This window comes from Carcharhinus amblyrhynchos, chromosome 9, assembly GCF_965287045.1.
Source record: "Carcharhinus amblyrhynchos chromosome 9, sCarAmb.v2.hapA, whole genome shotgun sequence".
NCBI classification, from domain to species: domain Eukaryota; kingdom Metazoa; phylum Chordata; class Chondrichthyes; order Carcharhiniformes; family Carcharhinidae; genus Carcharhinus; species Carcharhinus amblyrhynchos.
The window spans coordinates 93,130,318-93,145,929 of record NC_137332.1 but is presented as its reverse complement, the minus strand read 5'-3'; the positions used below and the strand labels follow the sequence as shown (position 1 = coordinate 93,145,929).

At 45.0% G+C, this 15,612-nt stretch overlaps 1 protein-coding gene across 6 annotated transcripts in view; it reads left to right on the top strand.

Moving 5' to 3' along the window:
* The window catches only part of LOC145348055 (uncharacterized), a 75,567-nt gene that overhangs the window by 45,203 nt on the left and 14,752 nt on the right, over positions 1-15,612 (top strand). For 2 of the 6 annotated variants that reach the window (XM_080196182.1, XM_080196181.1), the window contains exon 1: positions 5,171-5,269. The exons of 2 other annotated variants lie outside the window; for them this stretch is intronic. The gene's annotated coding sequence lies outside the window, so the exon portion shown is untranslated. Of the gene's footprint in view, positions 1-5,170; positions 5,270-15,612 lie in introns of those variants that run through there. 2 more of the 6 variants (XM_080196180.1, XM_080196183.1) reach the window with 2 other exon arrangements.

The window sequence follows — 15,612 nt, the reverse complement described above, 5'->3', positions numbered from 1 at the left end:
TCTGTTTAAAACCCAAAGCAGTTTGTTGGTTGCCCTTAAGGAACATTTGCAGTTTCTCCATGGGGGTGTTATTCTCAACATTTTTCTTGGATTTGTCTGGAAACAAAGACCATGTCAGAGGTTCCTCTGGAAGTTCTAAAACTAAGTCAAAGTTCTCTGTGACGTCTGTATCACTCGATCCATGAGGGGACTGATGTCTGCTGCACAGACCATCGACTTGTTTGATCAGTGATGAACGTTCTCCCTGCACCAAGACATCACAAAACGCAAAAGTCCAAGAGGAAGAAGATCAATGTCTCAGCCCTAAAACAGCTCAACTGAAGACAGAAATTTCAGGAGCAGCTGGGAAATCTCCACATATCCAACTCAATTTCCAAACAGTGGATCAAAATAAAGTCAGCAGTACTAAACTCCTGTATCCAAACCATTTGGTTTGAGCATAATCATCACCAGATTGGCTTGATTAATGTGCGCTCAAATATTTGACCTCCTGGAACAAAAACGATCAGCCATCATTGCCTGGCAGAACAACCCAAGGTCACAGCTCAAGAAAGCACCATTTCAACAGCTCAAGTTTGACATCCAAAGACAAATCTGGATGGTAAAGAACATGTGTTGGGAAGAGAAATCCCAAGACATCCAATAATATACTGATCACCATGACATGAAATCACCAGGGTCATCTATAGACTGAGGTCAAATGGGAAAAATCCTGTTCATCACAGAATGGTGTTTCTCTTCTTAAGGACGACAATGCCATCTATTAACACTGGAAATAACATTTTAAACAACTGCTCAACCCAGAATCCACAGTGACAGCTAATACTTCCCAGTCTATCCAACAGTGACTGTGGTAGAATCCATGGGTGAGTCACCATCGATGGGAAAGCTGGAACGAAAAATCAAACAGATGAAAACAACAAAGCCTGCAGCCCCGATGGTATTCCAGCTGAGGGTTTCAAAGCTGGTGCACTTCCGCTCACATCAAGATTTTGTGAACTCATCCTACAGAGTTGGGAGGAAAATGAAATTCAAAAATCAAAGTAACTCATACTGCAGAGTCTATGTAGATAAAGGTTCAACGCAGACAAATGTCAGCTCCCTGTGTGAGCACTGGAGGGTAAACAACACAGACAATTCTCAGTGAAACAGAAGCAGGTGACCCGACTCCAACTCTTCATGACTCTTCAGATAGTGAGGCAATTCATGTCCATATGCAGCAAGACCTGGACAATATTCAGGCTTTGGTTTATAAGTTGCAAGTAGCGTTCAAACCTATGACTATCTTAAATAAGAGAATCTAACCATCATCCCTTGACATTCAATGGCATTACCATAGCTGAATCTCCCACTATCAAAATCCTGGAGGTAACCATTTACCAGAAATTTAACTGTACCAGCTCTATAAATACTGTGACTCCAAGAGCAGGTCGAGGAATCCTGTGGTGACTAACTCACCTCCTCACTCCTAAACCTCAGGCAGTCTTAAGTCTGAAGTAGGTACATCCATGATACCTGGCCAAACATCTTCCCAGCATCTAAAGATAAAATCATGGCCTCCACTCCACTACTGTGCGCATGAATCATGATATTAAGGAGCCTGCAGAGAATGTCTTGAGTTTAGGGAGCAGATCACAAACTCCAAGGTATATTGTGAAGTTAGGCTGGACCCCAAATTTTACTTTTGATTTTGGCATTAGGGTGAGCATAAGGCGTTTTGCTGCAGGTATGATTTAATTGACCCACTAGAAAGCTTTTACCAAAACAAACTTTATTTAAGAACACGGTTAGAATATAACAAAGAATTAGCATAACTTTTATCAATTAAAATACTTAAACATGATAAAGTATAATTCTTAATAGCTATCAATCTCTATTGGTCCAATTCAGCAGTATCGCCCATAGACATAAACCCCTTCTTCAGAACCAGTTAGCACCAAAAGCAGGTATGCTTAACTAGATCTGCCTTTTAAAACATCTGGAAAAAACCCACACTGACACTGGAAGTACGTGCAAACTCCACACTGTCACCCAAGACTGGAATCGAACCGCGGTCCCTGACTCTGTGAGGCAGCAGTGCTAATCATTATGCCAACGATTCCTTCATTTTCTACAATTATGGGAATGTCAGCTCAGCCTGCACAACCTGTGTTCATAATTTAACCCTTTCAGTCCCAAGAGCATTCTGGTGAACCTACACTACACTCCCTCCAAGGCCAATGTATCATTCCTGAGGTACAGTGCACAGAACTAAATACAGTTCTCCAGATAGGGTCTAAACAGAGCTCTGACCAGCTGGAACATAACTTCCACAAGAACACGCTGGTATTGGGGAGAAGTTGTGGGTTATCTTTTCAAGATGATTCTGGAGTATTCAGCAGTATTGGCAGAGGAAAACAGGACCACTACTGTTTAATGTGGTCCAGTCAGATCTGGCAATGGATGGCTGAACTAGTTGTGTACCAGATACACTCAAATCTTCACCTCCTTGGACTTGAGTCGAGAGGTCAACCATGAAGGGAGTAAAGTTAATTTCGGGAACAAAGATGTAAAAGGTAGACATGAGGGTGTTAAACCAGATTGACAGCTACAGAAGCATTGTGGTGAATGGAGGATCGAGGAACAGAAAGTTGGAAATTAGAAAGCGCTGTTAACTAGATGGAGCTGGGGAACCTAATGGCTGCTGAGTGTTGCTCTTTTAGCCCTAACATAAATCCACCGCCATTTACTAACTAAATCACCTCAAAATATTTACTGAGTTATGTTCCAAGTATACAGAACTGTGTTTAGACCCTATCTGGAGAACTGTATTTAGTTCTGTCATTATTCCTCAGGAATGATACATTGGCCTTGGAGGGAGTGTAGTGTAGGTTCACCAGGATGCTCTTGGGACAATGATTAGCACTGCTGCCTCACAGAGTTCTCTTCCTGTTGGGGAACACTTCAGCAGTCACATCTCACACGTGGAAGGCTGTCTCTCCAGTGTGAATAGGTTGGTGGTCATGATGTGGAGATGACGGCGTTGGACTGGGGTAAAACAGAAAGAAATCCCACAACACCAGTTTAAAGTCCAAACGGGTTTATTTGTAGCAAAAGCCGTGGCATGCGGCTTTTGCTACAAATAAACCTGTTTGGACTTTTAACTGGTGTTATGGGATTTCAATATGTTGGTGTACTGACATCCATGAATGGAAGGGTTTATTTGCCCTTATTACACATCTCACTCTTAGAAGGCCTTCTTTCCAGTGTGAATATGTTGGTGTACAGAGGTCCATGAATGGGAGGATTTATTTGCACTATTACACACTTCACAGGTGAATGGTTTCTCCCCAGTTGACTGCGTTGGTGTCACACAAGCGCTGATGACTGTGAATGCTCAGTCACGCAACTCACAACTGACAGGTTCCTCCTTATGTGAACACTCTGGTCTATTAGGAACCTATAAAATGCTGAGAAAACCTTACAACAAAACTCACACTTGAAAGATTTCTCCCGTGTGGATTGTGTGATGAATCTGAATGTCCATAATTTTGTGAAAGCTTTCTCACACATGGAACAGTTTCTGCCCGTGTGAATGCGTTTGTGTCTGTGGGGCTGCCATGCCTTCAAAATTATTTGTTACAAACCTCAAGTGTAAATGATTTCTCTCAAGCATGAGTGCGTTGGTGGTTATGTAAGTTGGATGAGCGTGAGAAATATTTGTCACAGACTCACACTTCACAGTTTATCTACCATGCGACTGCCTTGATGTTACTGGTGATACAACTGAGCCTGTTAAGACCACATCACACTCAAAGAGCCTCTCACCTGTCAGAACAAATCAGTAATTCATGAGGCTCAATGAATGATTGAAGCTCTCACCACATTTGGAACTCATTCACACTTCTTCCCAGCCTCACCCTGACTGATCACTCAGAGCTGAATCTTTTGAAAGGTTGGTTGTGACCTTTTTCAGATCTGATAATATGTCAAAGCTCCCCTGAACTGATCAATTTGCTGGCGATGGTTTCACAAGCCAACCTTCTTTGTATTGAGTAATGCTGCAAAGGGACTCAAATTCTTCTCTCAATTGTTGCAGTTGTTCCTTGGCTGATACTCAGGGTCTATCTGTCTAACCTCTCTGTATTATCTGGTGTAGTATAGTGCAATCCTTCTGTAAAAAATGAAAAGGAGACATGATTTCCTCCAACTGCTGCTCCTCCGATGCTGAAAGGATTTGTGGAGTTACGCTTGACTCTTGTGTTCTGACGAAGGGTCAGCTCTCACGAAGGGTCAGTTTGATGAAGGGTCATCCAGACTCAAAACTTCTCTCTCCACAGGTACTGCCAGACCTGCTGAGATTTTCCAAGGTTTTCTGTTTTTGTTTCAGATTACAACATCTGCAGTATTTTGTTTTACTCTTGTGTAAACTGTGCTGGGGAATTCCTCTTGCTTGGGGGAGTGACTGTGATTCAGAGATTAACTCTAGCGTGACCAACTCTAACAACATAATAAGGTTCACTCTGATGGTCAGTCCTCGGACTGGTGCAGCAAGGGTGAGGAGGTAGGGCAGTGCTTCAACTGTTGAGTATTTCCAGCATTTTTTATTTTGATTCTAGTTTTAAAGCACATAAACAGATCATTCAGCCCATTTGCATTCTCCTGGTGCTTATTCTCCATGAGCTTTCTCTATCTATTCTATCTCTATTGTGTCTCTTGTCAATCCAAGAGACCCACTGGCACCCCTTGTGCATTGCAGTCTGGTCTGCATTCCGTTTAGATAACACCTGTTGTCCAGTCAATGGGACTGCTGTGACTTGTGTGACTTTAACCTCTTCAGTTGTACACAGAGAATCTCCTGCAATGGTGAATCTTCCCACCGCCATCGCTCTGGTTCCTACCAAGGGTCAGTCTCTGCTTTTCAATTCGGTTCAGCCGCTCGTGGCTCGCGCTTCCTCACATTCCAACTCCAGAGCGCTGGGAGCCAACTGCCGCTGCGCGCGACAGAACTGCAACTCCCATCGGGCACCGCGGGCTGGCTCCCCTGATTCCACATTGCCGCTCCTCACTGCGCAGTCTCCATGCAGCATGGGTAATGTAGTTCCCACCGGACTTGCAGCTGTCTTATCCGCACCTGCGCAGAACTGGGAGGCGCTGTGAGGAAAGCCCTGTGTGGGAGAGTGGGAAACCCCAGCAGTAACTGCTGCCGTTCCAGAGGAGACTGGATTGTGATGGAGAATCTGAACAAGCGGGAAAGGAAGGACTGGAAAAGCTCTGGATGATAAAACAGGTAAACTATAGGATAAAACAGGATGTCAGCTTAATAATTAAAACAATAATCAGGATGTAAAGATTGAGAATTAGTAGAGACAGGCAGCTTAAAATGTTGTGTTTGATAGACAAATACATAATTAAAAATTAGTAAGATTATGGGTGGGTGAATTAGGGACCAGAAAGGTGAACACTCTAAGACAGAGAGTGCGGTGGAGATATCAAAAGAGAACCTGTTCCTTCCTGGGGAGAAAATGCTGCTGAAATCATAATGACAGAGGAGGTAATTGAAACACTAGGGTGCTGACCGTTGATAACAAGGAGGTATTAGAAACACTGGCATACTTAATGTTGCTAATGACTAAATGGGACATGCATCTTGGACACAGGGGGAATTATGGAATGGAAATTTCAGAGGTACTAGCCATAAACTTTCAATTTTCTTTAGATATAGGGATGCCAGAGGACGAGAGAAGAGTAAAGAATTAAACAGTAGTTAATGAGTATTGTGAGAAACGCCGCTCACAGTCAAACAATTCAGTCGATGTGAGACAAATGGTAAGCAAGATGTGTTGTTTCTGCAACTGAGCATATTTTCTAACTACAGGGGGATGAAGGGCACTGAGATAGTAGGGACATCAGCAATTAGCAGAAGACTGATTACAGCCGGTCTGAACTGGACATGTTAACAGTTCTTGATAAGACGGATGAGTTCCCATGAGAACTAACCACAGGGAAATGTGGTTAGAAGGGGAGTAGAGGGGACTTGGGACATGAGCCAACGTACAGCACAGCCTGTGGTTAGGGCACCATGAGCCAATAGGGGAACAACAACACACTATTAGGATAGGGACCACCAATTAGGGGAGAACAACGTATTGTGTAATTGATTAATATGCTTGTAGAAATAGTATAAAACGCTTGCTTAAACTCGATGTAAGGTGTGCCTATCTTTTAGACACCCGGTCTTGCAAGAACGTTAAATAAAATATCTTACTCCTTCGGAACTTGACTCGACTGAATTTTTTGACTGTGAGCGGCGTTTCTCACAATTGGGGGCTCGTCCGGAATCCTAACATCCCTGGTGGGGGAATTGCCGGCGACGACTGGGAAGACGCGTCCGGTTCCTCATTGAACGGTCCCAAGTACTCGCCGGTGGGCCTCTCCGCCAGCGGACTGTTGAGAATCCTAGGAAGGTCGTTCCGAACGAGTAAAGGGGAGACGATAGGCACCGTCGTGGTCGGGCAACTCCGCGCACGGACCAAGGTAAGAAAATAGACTTTTAAGTATTGCCTTGGCGACCGGGTCGTGGTAATATAAACCATGGGAGGCGGGGGAAGTAAGACTAAGTCCCCCGGGCAAGGGAAAGGTGCCAGGAAACTGTGGAAGAAGGGTGGGGCCCCAGGGAACATCCCTCCAGAAAGTCCTTTGGGACGGATGTTGGAAGATTGGGATTATGACACTAATACTAGGGATAAAGACAGGAAAACTATGATTAAATATTGCTCTTTTGTTTGGGTAAAAGAGCCGATCTGAAGCCCGTCCGTCTTCTGGCCAAAGTAAGGATCGGACGAGGATTGGGTCTGCCAGACTCTTAATATCTATGTGAGGCAAAAACAACCAGCCTCTCAAAAGGAGATTGATTATGCAACTTGTTGAGTAGGAGGAGGTGAATATCGATTATATCCCATGGATATAATAAACAAGGAAAAAGAAAAGGATCCTCCTACTACCCCTCTGCCATCATGGGATGTTCTAAAACACTTACCCCCACCCTACGCCCCACTAATGAGTAATCCGGATCCACTGGTAAATAATGCAGATTTAGGGACCGTTGGGGGGGGCCCAACAACAACGAGAGCAGGGTAGCCAGGGCAATGGGAGACTGCCAAGGCCGGGGGGTGAGGAGGCCTTAGACGGGAACGAAAAAGACGTGGGTTCAGGTCAGGTAGTAGGACCATCGGCAACTACCTGTAAGTTAGTGAAGGAGGTAGAACAACTGAGAAAGGATGTTGAGAACCTGCCCTTCCCGGAACTGAAAACGACAACCCCCCAGTATCTCCTCCGGGAAGTCCCCATGGGACCAGGGCAGATTGGTTTTGTCAGTGCTCCCCTAACGTCAGGTGAGGTGAGGGCATTCCAGAAGGAGATGAAGGTCCTTGTAGAGGACCCCGTGGGATTGGCCGACCAAATAGACCAGTTCCTGGGACCCAATATTTATACTTGGGCTGAGTTAATGTCTGTAGTGAATATCCTCTTTACTGCGGAAGAAAGAGGTATGATACGGAGGTCAGCTATGAGGATTTGGGAAAAGGAAAACCCCCCGCGGCAGGTATTGTGCTGGCCGAAGAAAAATATCCCAATACTGACCCCCAGTGGAATAGTAATGATGAACAACACCGGAACTGAATGAAAGACCTGAGAAATTTAATAATAAAGGGAACCAGGCCTCAGACCGTTCCAGAGTATCCAGATAGATTTCACTGAACTGCCCTTGGTGGGAAGGTTAAAATACATCTTGGTCCTAGTTGATCACTTGACCGGATGAGTGGAGGCATACCCGATGACCTCAGCAACGTCAGGAGGGGTCTCAAAGGTTATACTCGAACAAATAGTGCCTAGATATGGTTTGGTAGAGAATGTAGATTCTGATCGGGGAAGCCATTTTACATCAAAGGTGCTTCAGGGGATAATGAAAGGATTAGGAACATCATGGGATTTTCTTGGATACCTTGGCATCCACTCTCCTCTGGACGAGTGGAACGAATGAACCAGACCTTTAAAAAGCATTTATCTAAGCTAATAAGAGAAACAAAACTCCCTTGGACCAAGTGCTTACCAATAGCACTTTTGCGTATTCGTACAGCTCCTCGAAAGGATTTGGGTTTATCCCCCTATGAAATGCTGTTTGGACTGCCTTATATGGGAGCAGCTGGGGAGTTACCAGTTCCTGAAATGAATGATCAATTTGTAAAGAAATATATACTGGGTCTGTCCTCCTCTATATCCTCCCTTAGGAAACAAGGATTATTGTCGCAGACTCCACCCCTCGACTTCACGGTACATACAATCCGACCAGGAGATTGGGTCCTGGTAAAGTCATGGAAAGAAACTAAGCTGCAACCGGAATGGGAGGGACCATATCAAGCACTCCTAACAACTGAGACAGCGATCAGGACTGCTGAGAAGGGGTGGACACATCACACTAGAATCAAGGGACCGGTAAAACCCCCATACAACTCCAATGCGTGGGTGGTCGAGCCAGCTGAAGTTTAAAAGACTCTAAGTAACCAATTTTTAGTAGCGGCATGAGCACGGGAAAAGAACTGTTTTAAATTAAATTCTCCCCTGAAAGGTAACGGGAAAGGGATAGAATGAAAGGGATAATCTTGATAATGCTCTCCTTCCTCTTATCCCAAGGAGTCCTTGCAAGTATGGGTTATGATCCGGATGTGTTAGAAAAGGAAAGAGGGGACACTATGCTCGACTGAATTGTTTGACTGTGAGCGGCGTTTCTCACAGTCGAGTCAAGTTCTGAAGGAGTAAGATATTTTGTTTAACGTTCTTGCAAGACCAGGTGTCTAAAAGATAGGCACACCTTACATTGAGTTTAAGCAAGCGTTTTATACTATTTCTACGAGCATATTAATCAATTACACAATACGTTGTTCTCCCCTAATTGGTGGTCCCTATCCTAATAGTGTGATGTCATTCCCCTATTGGCTCATGGTGCCCTAACCACAGCCTGTGCTGTACGTTGGCTCACGTCCCAAGTCCCCTCTACTCCCCTTCTGACCACATTTCCCTGTGATTAGTTCTCATGGGAACTCATCCGTCTTATCAAGAACTGTTAACATGTCCAGTTCAGACCGGCTGTAATCAGTCTTCTGCTAACTTAATCGCTGATGTCCCTACTATCTCAGTGACCTTCATCCCTCTGTAGTTAGAAAATATGCTCAGTTGCAGAAACAACACATCTTGCTTACCATTTGTCTCACAATCCCCCCTTTTCTTTTATATTCTACTGTTGCTTTCTGCACCTAAGAGACTTCAAACTCCTGGAGCGTTTTCTCTACTGTCTTATCTACTTCATCATCCATCTCATTTCCCATTTCCAACAAATTTATCCTTTCCCCTTGGCCTACGACCGACATTTTCTTTGTTAATGTTGTCTCTATGAGCCGCTGGACCAAACCCTGCACGCAAGGGATTATATAACATCCCACTGTCACCAGTATTCCTGCCACTATTATTAAGGAGGTTATTACAGACACCACCATCCCTTTCCCTTTTCCAAACCACGACTCCAACCAATCAGTGAATATGTTATTAACCCCAGAGTTTTCTGCTGTTTCTTCTGCTAAGGTTGTTAGTCCTTGTAGGGCTTGGGTTATGGAGCCATCAGGGGCCGTGTTGTTTGGGATGAAGGTACAGCACTTTCCTCCCAACATTACACACACACCTCCTTTTTCTGCTAGCATCATATCTAACACCATTCTACTAGTGGCGTCTAGTTGTTCCGCCAACCCCTGGACAGCATCTCTGGTATAGTTAATGAATCTCTGTTGGTTATAATAGATATAATTTATCCAATCCACATTCTTATTTACTGTCACCCACCAAAGCAAGGACTCAAATCCAGCCGCGATTTGATTCCTGGCTTTGAATTCATCCGGGACTCCCCGAGGCACTCCTATGGGATCCAGGTATATCTTTTCATCAAAAGAAGTTCCTATCGCTGACCTCTTGTTCTTCCTGATCGTTTTGGATCCTTCAAATGCCAGGGTAAATGGTATAGCCAATTGGACAATTGCACATGTACCCTTCCACTGGGGGCTTAGAGTTGGTCTCAGTACCCTTCCTTCACCATAAATCTGCCCTGGGGATGTTCAATGATGAATAGTTCCCTCCTGTCCCGTTCTCCGTAATGCTCCTGATCTCTAAGCATGATTCTAACTCCCCCATACTATGAGTTAGCCCTGCCCCTTGTCTGTTCACACATGAGGTGTGATTCACAACGGTAGCAAGAAACTGAGGGGGAGTCTTTAAGTTTTTTGCTTCCACGGGAGGGAACATTAGAGACAGGGATGTGCAGTCCAAATTGCCCCATGCTCCTTTTTCTTGATATGGGGCCAACATACGCTCCATGCCCCTTCTGTCGCGTTTCCACCCCAGAGGGAAGGGTACTATTTGGGCTACCAGCCTCCCAGATGCACAGGCATAGCAATTGCTCTTATTTAAGCTTTTTACAGTGTATTTGACCCATTCTACCCAGGCATTGGGCTCCTCATATCCAGTCTCTATTTCAAAGGTCTGTCTCAGGTCTTTTACCTCCATCACTTTTACTGCCCCTGGGTCATAGTGAGGGATGTTCTCCTTTTGGTCAGGTGATTTCAGATTTTTATTTACATAGATCCGGAAACAACATTTCAGTTTGCTATCCTCTCCTTCTTTTACTCTGACTCCAAATATGGCCTGATGCAGCTGGTGGTGAAGGATTCCCCCCACCCCCACCCCTTCCAGTACTCCGGTCTCGTTTATCACATAACTTCCTAACTTTTCGGTCCATTTGGTCCCTTTTATTGTTATATATACGGGATTACATTTCTTGTCTAGGCATTCTGGTCCTGGCCGCATATGTTTCTGATGAAGGAATATTATGGGAGGGAGTTCACCCTGAGGATACTTTCCGTCTGCATAAAATTGTAAGGATTCAACCGAGTATTGTCGTTGGCTCGTCAAATCCCCACATAGTATCAGGGAACATAGGTCAGTCTCTATCACTTGTGGTGTAGGGAGATCCGGAATCGTGACTGAGAACATAGTGTCCCCTCTTTCCTCTTCTAACTCATCCGGATCATAACCCATACTTGCAAGAACTCCTTGGGATAAGAGGAAGGAGAGCATTATCAAGATTATCCCTTTCATTCTATCCCTTTCCCGTTACCTTTCAGGGGAGAATTTAATTTAAAACAGCTCTTTTCCCGTGCTCACGCCGCTACTAAAAATTGGTTACTTAGAGTCTTTTAAACTTCAGCTTCAAAGGTTCTTCAGCCGACTCGACCACCCACGCGTTGGAGTTGTCTGGGGGGTTTTACCCGTCCCTTGATTCTAGTGTGATGTGTCTACCCCTTCTCAGCAGTCCTGACCGCTGTCTCAGTTGTTAGGAGTGCTTGATATAGTCCCTCCCATTCCGGTTGCAGCTTAGTTTCTTTCCATGACTTTACCAGGACCCAATCTCCTGGTTGGATTGTATGTACCTTGAAGTCGAAGGGTGGAGTCTGCGACAATAATCCTTGTTTCCTAAGGGAGGATATAGAGGAGGATAGACCCAGTATATATTTCTTTACAAATTGATCATTCATTTCAGGAACTGGTAACTCCCCAGCTGCTCCCATATAAGGCAGTCCAAACAGCATTTCATAGGGGGATAAACCCAAATCCTTTCGAGGAGCTGTACGAATACGCAAAAGTGCTATTGGTAAGCACTTGGTCCAAGGGAGTTTTGTTTCTCTTATTAGCTTAGATAAATGCTTTTTAAGGGTCTGGTTCATGCATTCCACTCGTCCAGAGGAGAGTGGATGCCAAGGTATCCAAGAAAATCCCATGATATTCCTAATCCTTTCATTATCCCCTGAAGCACCTTTGATGTAAAATGGCTTCCCTGATCAGAATCTACATTCTCTACCAAACCATATCTAGGCACTATTTGTTCGAGTATAACCTTTGAGACCCCTCCTGACGTTGCTGAGGTCATCGGGTATGCCTCCACCCATCCAGTCAAGTGATCAACTAGGACCAAGATGTATTTTAACCTTCCCACCAAGGGCAGTTCGGTGAAATCTATCTGGATACTCTGGAACGGTCTGAGGCCTGGTTCCCTTTCTCCCAATGGGGGTTTTTGCAGCGCCTTCTTACTAACTTTTTTTACATATTATGCATCCCCCACAGCTCTGCGTTGCTATAGTATGGATTCCCTTACAACCATATTTTCTGAGTACTATATCGCACATGGCCTGGGCTCCTCAGTGACTTCCCTGATGTAAGCGGGCCATGATTTCCCTCATTACTTGTTTGTTTACCATTTCTCTTCCATCTGGCAGTACCCATTTTCCTTCCTCAGTTTCCCTCGCTCCCATCTCAGTCAGCTCCTCTTCTACCTTCTCTGTAAAGATTGGATTCACTCCAGGGGGCATTAGGGGAATAAGGGCCTGCATCCTAATTGGTTGTGGGTTTAGGGCTGCTTCTTTTGCTATTTCATCGGCTAGCCTGTTTCCTCTGGCCTCTAAAGTCTCCCCTTTCTGGTGCCCACTGACATGCACGACCGTGATCTCTCGGGGTAGCAATAGTTTGGTTAAAACTTGTTTCACCAGTTCTTCATGCGCTAACTCCTTCCCCCTGCTGTTTATGAGACCCCTTTCCTGCCATATTTTTCCGAAGGTGTGCACTACCCCAAAGGCGTACCTGGAGTCTGTATATATAGTTCCCTCATCCTGTTCCAGCCTTTTGAGGGCCTGATTAAGGGCATACAGTTCGCAGGTCTGTGCCGACCACGTGTTGGATAGTCTGTCGGCTTCAATTACACTATTCTCCTGCCCGTCTATTACTGCATATCCATTATGTCTTTTGCCCTGGATAACTCAAGAGGAACCGTGTATAAAGAGGCAGTGTCCTGCGTGAAGTGGGACGTCCTTTAAATCACTTCGGACCTTCGTTTGATATTCTGTGATATCTAGGCAATTGTGATCTAGGGGTTGGCCCTCCATCTCACTTTTCCACAGGAAAGTTGCTGGGTTAAGGCAGGTATCAGTGGTAAGTACTAGGTCATCCCTTTCTACCAAAATCGCTTCGTACTTCAAAATTCTAGAATCGGTCAACCATCGTCCTGCTTTCTGATTCAGTATTGTCCTAACTTGGTGAGGAGTACTTACAACCAGCGCTCCCCCAAATGTTAGTTTATGACTTTCTTCCGCTAGTAAGGCGGTAGCTGCTACCGCCTGGACACATTCTGGCCATCCTCGGGATACAGGGTCCAGTAATTTAGATAGATATGCTTCCGGTTGCCGTTTGTCCCCCCACTTCTGAGTCAATACCCCTAAAGCTGTACCCTTTTCTGTCGTGGCAAATAAGTGGAAGGGTTTATCCAGAGATGGAAGGGCTAAGACTGGGGCTTGGATTAGGCTCTGTTTCAGGGTTTTTAAAAGTCCCTTCTCCTCTTCTGTCCACTCTAAAACATTTGGTTCTTCTTCTAACAGTTTTAGATAGAGTTGTCTAGTTTTCTGTGCATACCCCTCAATCCACAGTCTACAGTATCCTACCAACCCCAAGAATCTCCTGAGCTCCTTTTTAGTCCGGGGTATACTCAGATCTAGAATTCCTTGTATTCTTTCAGGATCTATTCTTCTCCTTCCCTCACTGATTAGGTGTCCAAGGTATTTAACTTCCTTTTCTACATACTGCGGCTTCTTCTTTGACACCCTGAGTCCCTGTTGTCCCAGAAAATTCAACAAGTTATTTGTGGCTTCTATTACCCTCTCCTTTCCTTCCCCTGTCACTAGTAGGTCGTCTACGTTTTGCAGCAACGTGGTTCCGTCAGGTGTTTTGAATCTTTCCAACACCTGCTCTAAGACTTGGCCGAAAAGGTTTGGGGATTCTGTGAACCCCTGTGGGAGTACTGTCCATCTGAATTGCTGTTTCCTTCCTGTGATAGGATTTTCCCACTCAAAGGCGAATAGGTCTTGACTTTCTTTCGCCAGTGGGCACGCCCAAAAGGCATCCTTTAGGTCCACTACACTGAACCATCCGTGGTCAGGAGGAATCTTGCTCAATAAAGTATAGGGATTGGGGACAACTGGATGACGCGTCCGTACTATCTGGTTCAGGGCCCTTAGGTCCTGTACCAGGCGGTATGTTCCATCAGGCTTCTTTACAGGTAATATGGGGGTATTGTAAGGGGACATGCAGGATTCTAACAGTCCATCCCTAACCAGTCCCTCAATCACTGGCTGTAATCCTTTTTGTCCCTGCAAGGGTATGGGGTATTGCCTGACGCACACCATCCCTCCTCCTTTCTTCAGGTTTATTTTCAGAGGAGGAATTTCTAATCCCCCTCGGTTACCCTCCCCTGCCCAGACTATCGGGTCTATTTGCTGCTCCTGTTCGTCAGTCAATACTGCCATAGTCACCATTAGTTGGTCATTTTCTACCCCGATCACCAAACCCAATTTAATTATCAAATCCCTCCCCAATAAATTGCTATCAATTTCTGGTATATATAGGAGTTGTCCCTCAATTTTCTCAGTCTGATATTTAAGCATAATAGGTTCAAACATGGGAACTGTAAATCCTTCCCCTTTCACCCCTGATACCATCAGTTTCTTGTCCATGAATTTTATGCCTTTTGGTACAAAATTTAGGGAGGATCTGGTGGCTCCCGTGTCCACCAGAAACACTGCATCTTCTTGTTGGGGACCCACCTGCAGATTTATCAAGGGTTCCTGGTGGATCTCCGGGGGTAGGAACCCCTGACCCCCCTAGTCTTCATCCATATTCATGAGAGGGACTACCCTCTCTTCCCTTCGTAATTCAGGGCACTCTCTTTTAAAATGTCCAACTATTCCACAGTGGTAACACCCCGACTGTTGGGTCCTTTGTATTACCCCACCACTTGGTGGCCTGCCACGTCTACCTCCTCGTCCCTTCTTTTCAACATGCTGATACCCTCGATTCTGTTCCCTAGTCATTGGTTCCACCCTCTTCCTCACAATCTCATCTACAGTTGTTACCATTATCTTTGCCTTCTTCTTCTCCGTCTCACCGTCTCTTTTCACAAATACCTTCTGCGCTTCTCTTAACAGTTTGTCCAGTGGCTTCTCACTCCACCCTTCTATTTTCTGAATTTTCTTTTGGATGTCAGGCCAGGCTTTGGTCACAAAGTGGACCTTCAGCAGCCCTTGGGCAACTGGATCGTCAGAATTCATACCCGAGTATTTTCTCATTGTATCTCTCAGTCTTCGTAAAAAGGCCGAGGGAGCCTCTTCCTTTTCCTGTCTTGCTTCAAAGGCCTTGGATAGGTTCTGGAGTTTCGGCACTGCCTCTAATTCCCTTTATTATTAAATTTCTCAGGTCTTTCATTCGGTTTCGATGTTGTTCGTTATTACTGTCCCACTGGGGGTCAGTGTTGGGATATTTTTCTTCAGCCGCCACAACATCTTGCCCCGGGGGACTTTCTCTTTCCCAAATTCGCATAGCTGACCTTCGAATCATCCCTCTTTCTTCCCCAGTAAAGAGGATATTCATTATAGACATTAACTCAGCCCACATATAAATGTTCAGTCCCAGGAACTGATCTATTTGGTCAGC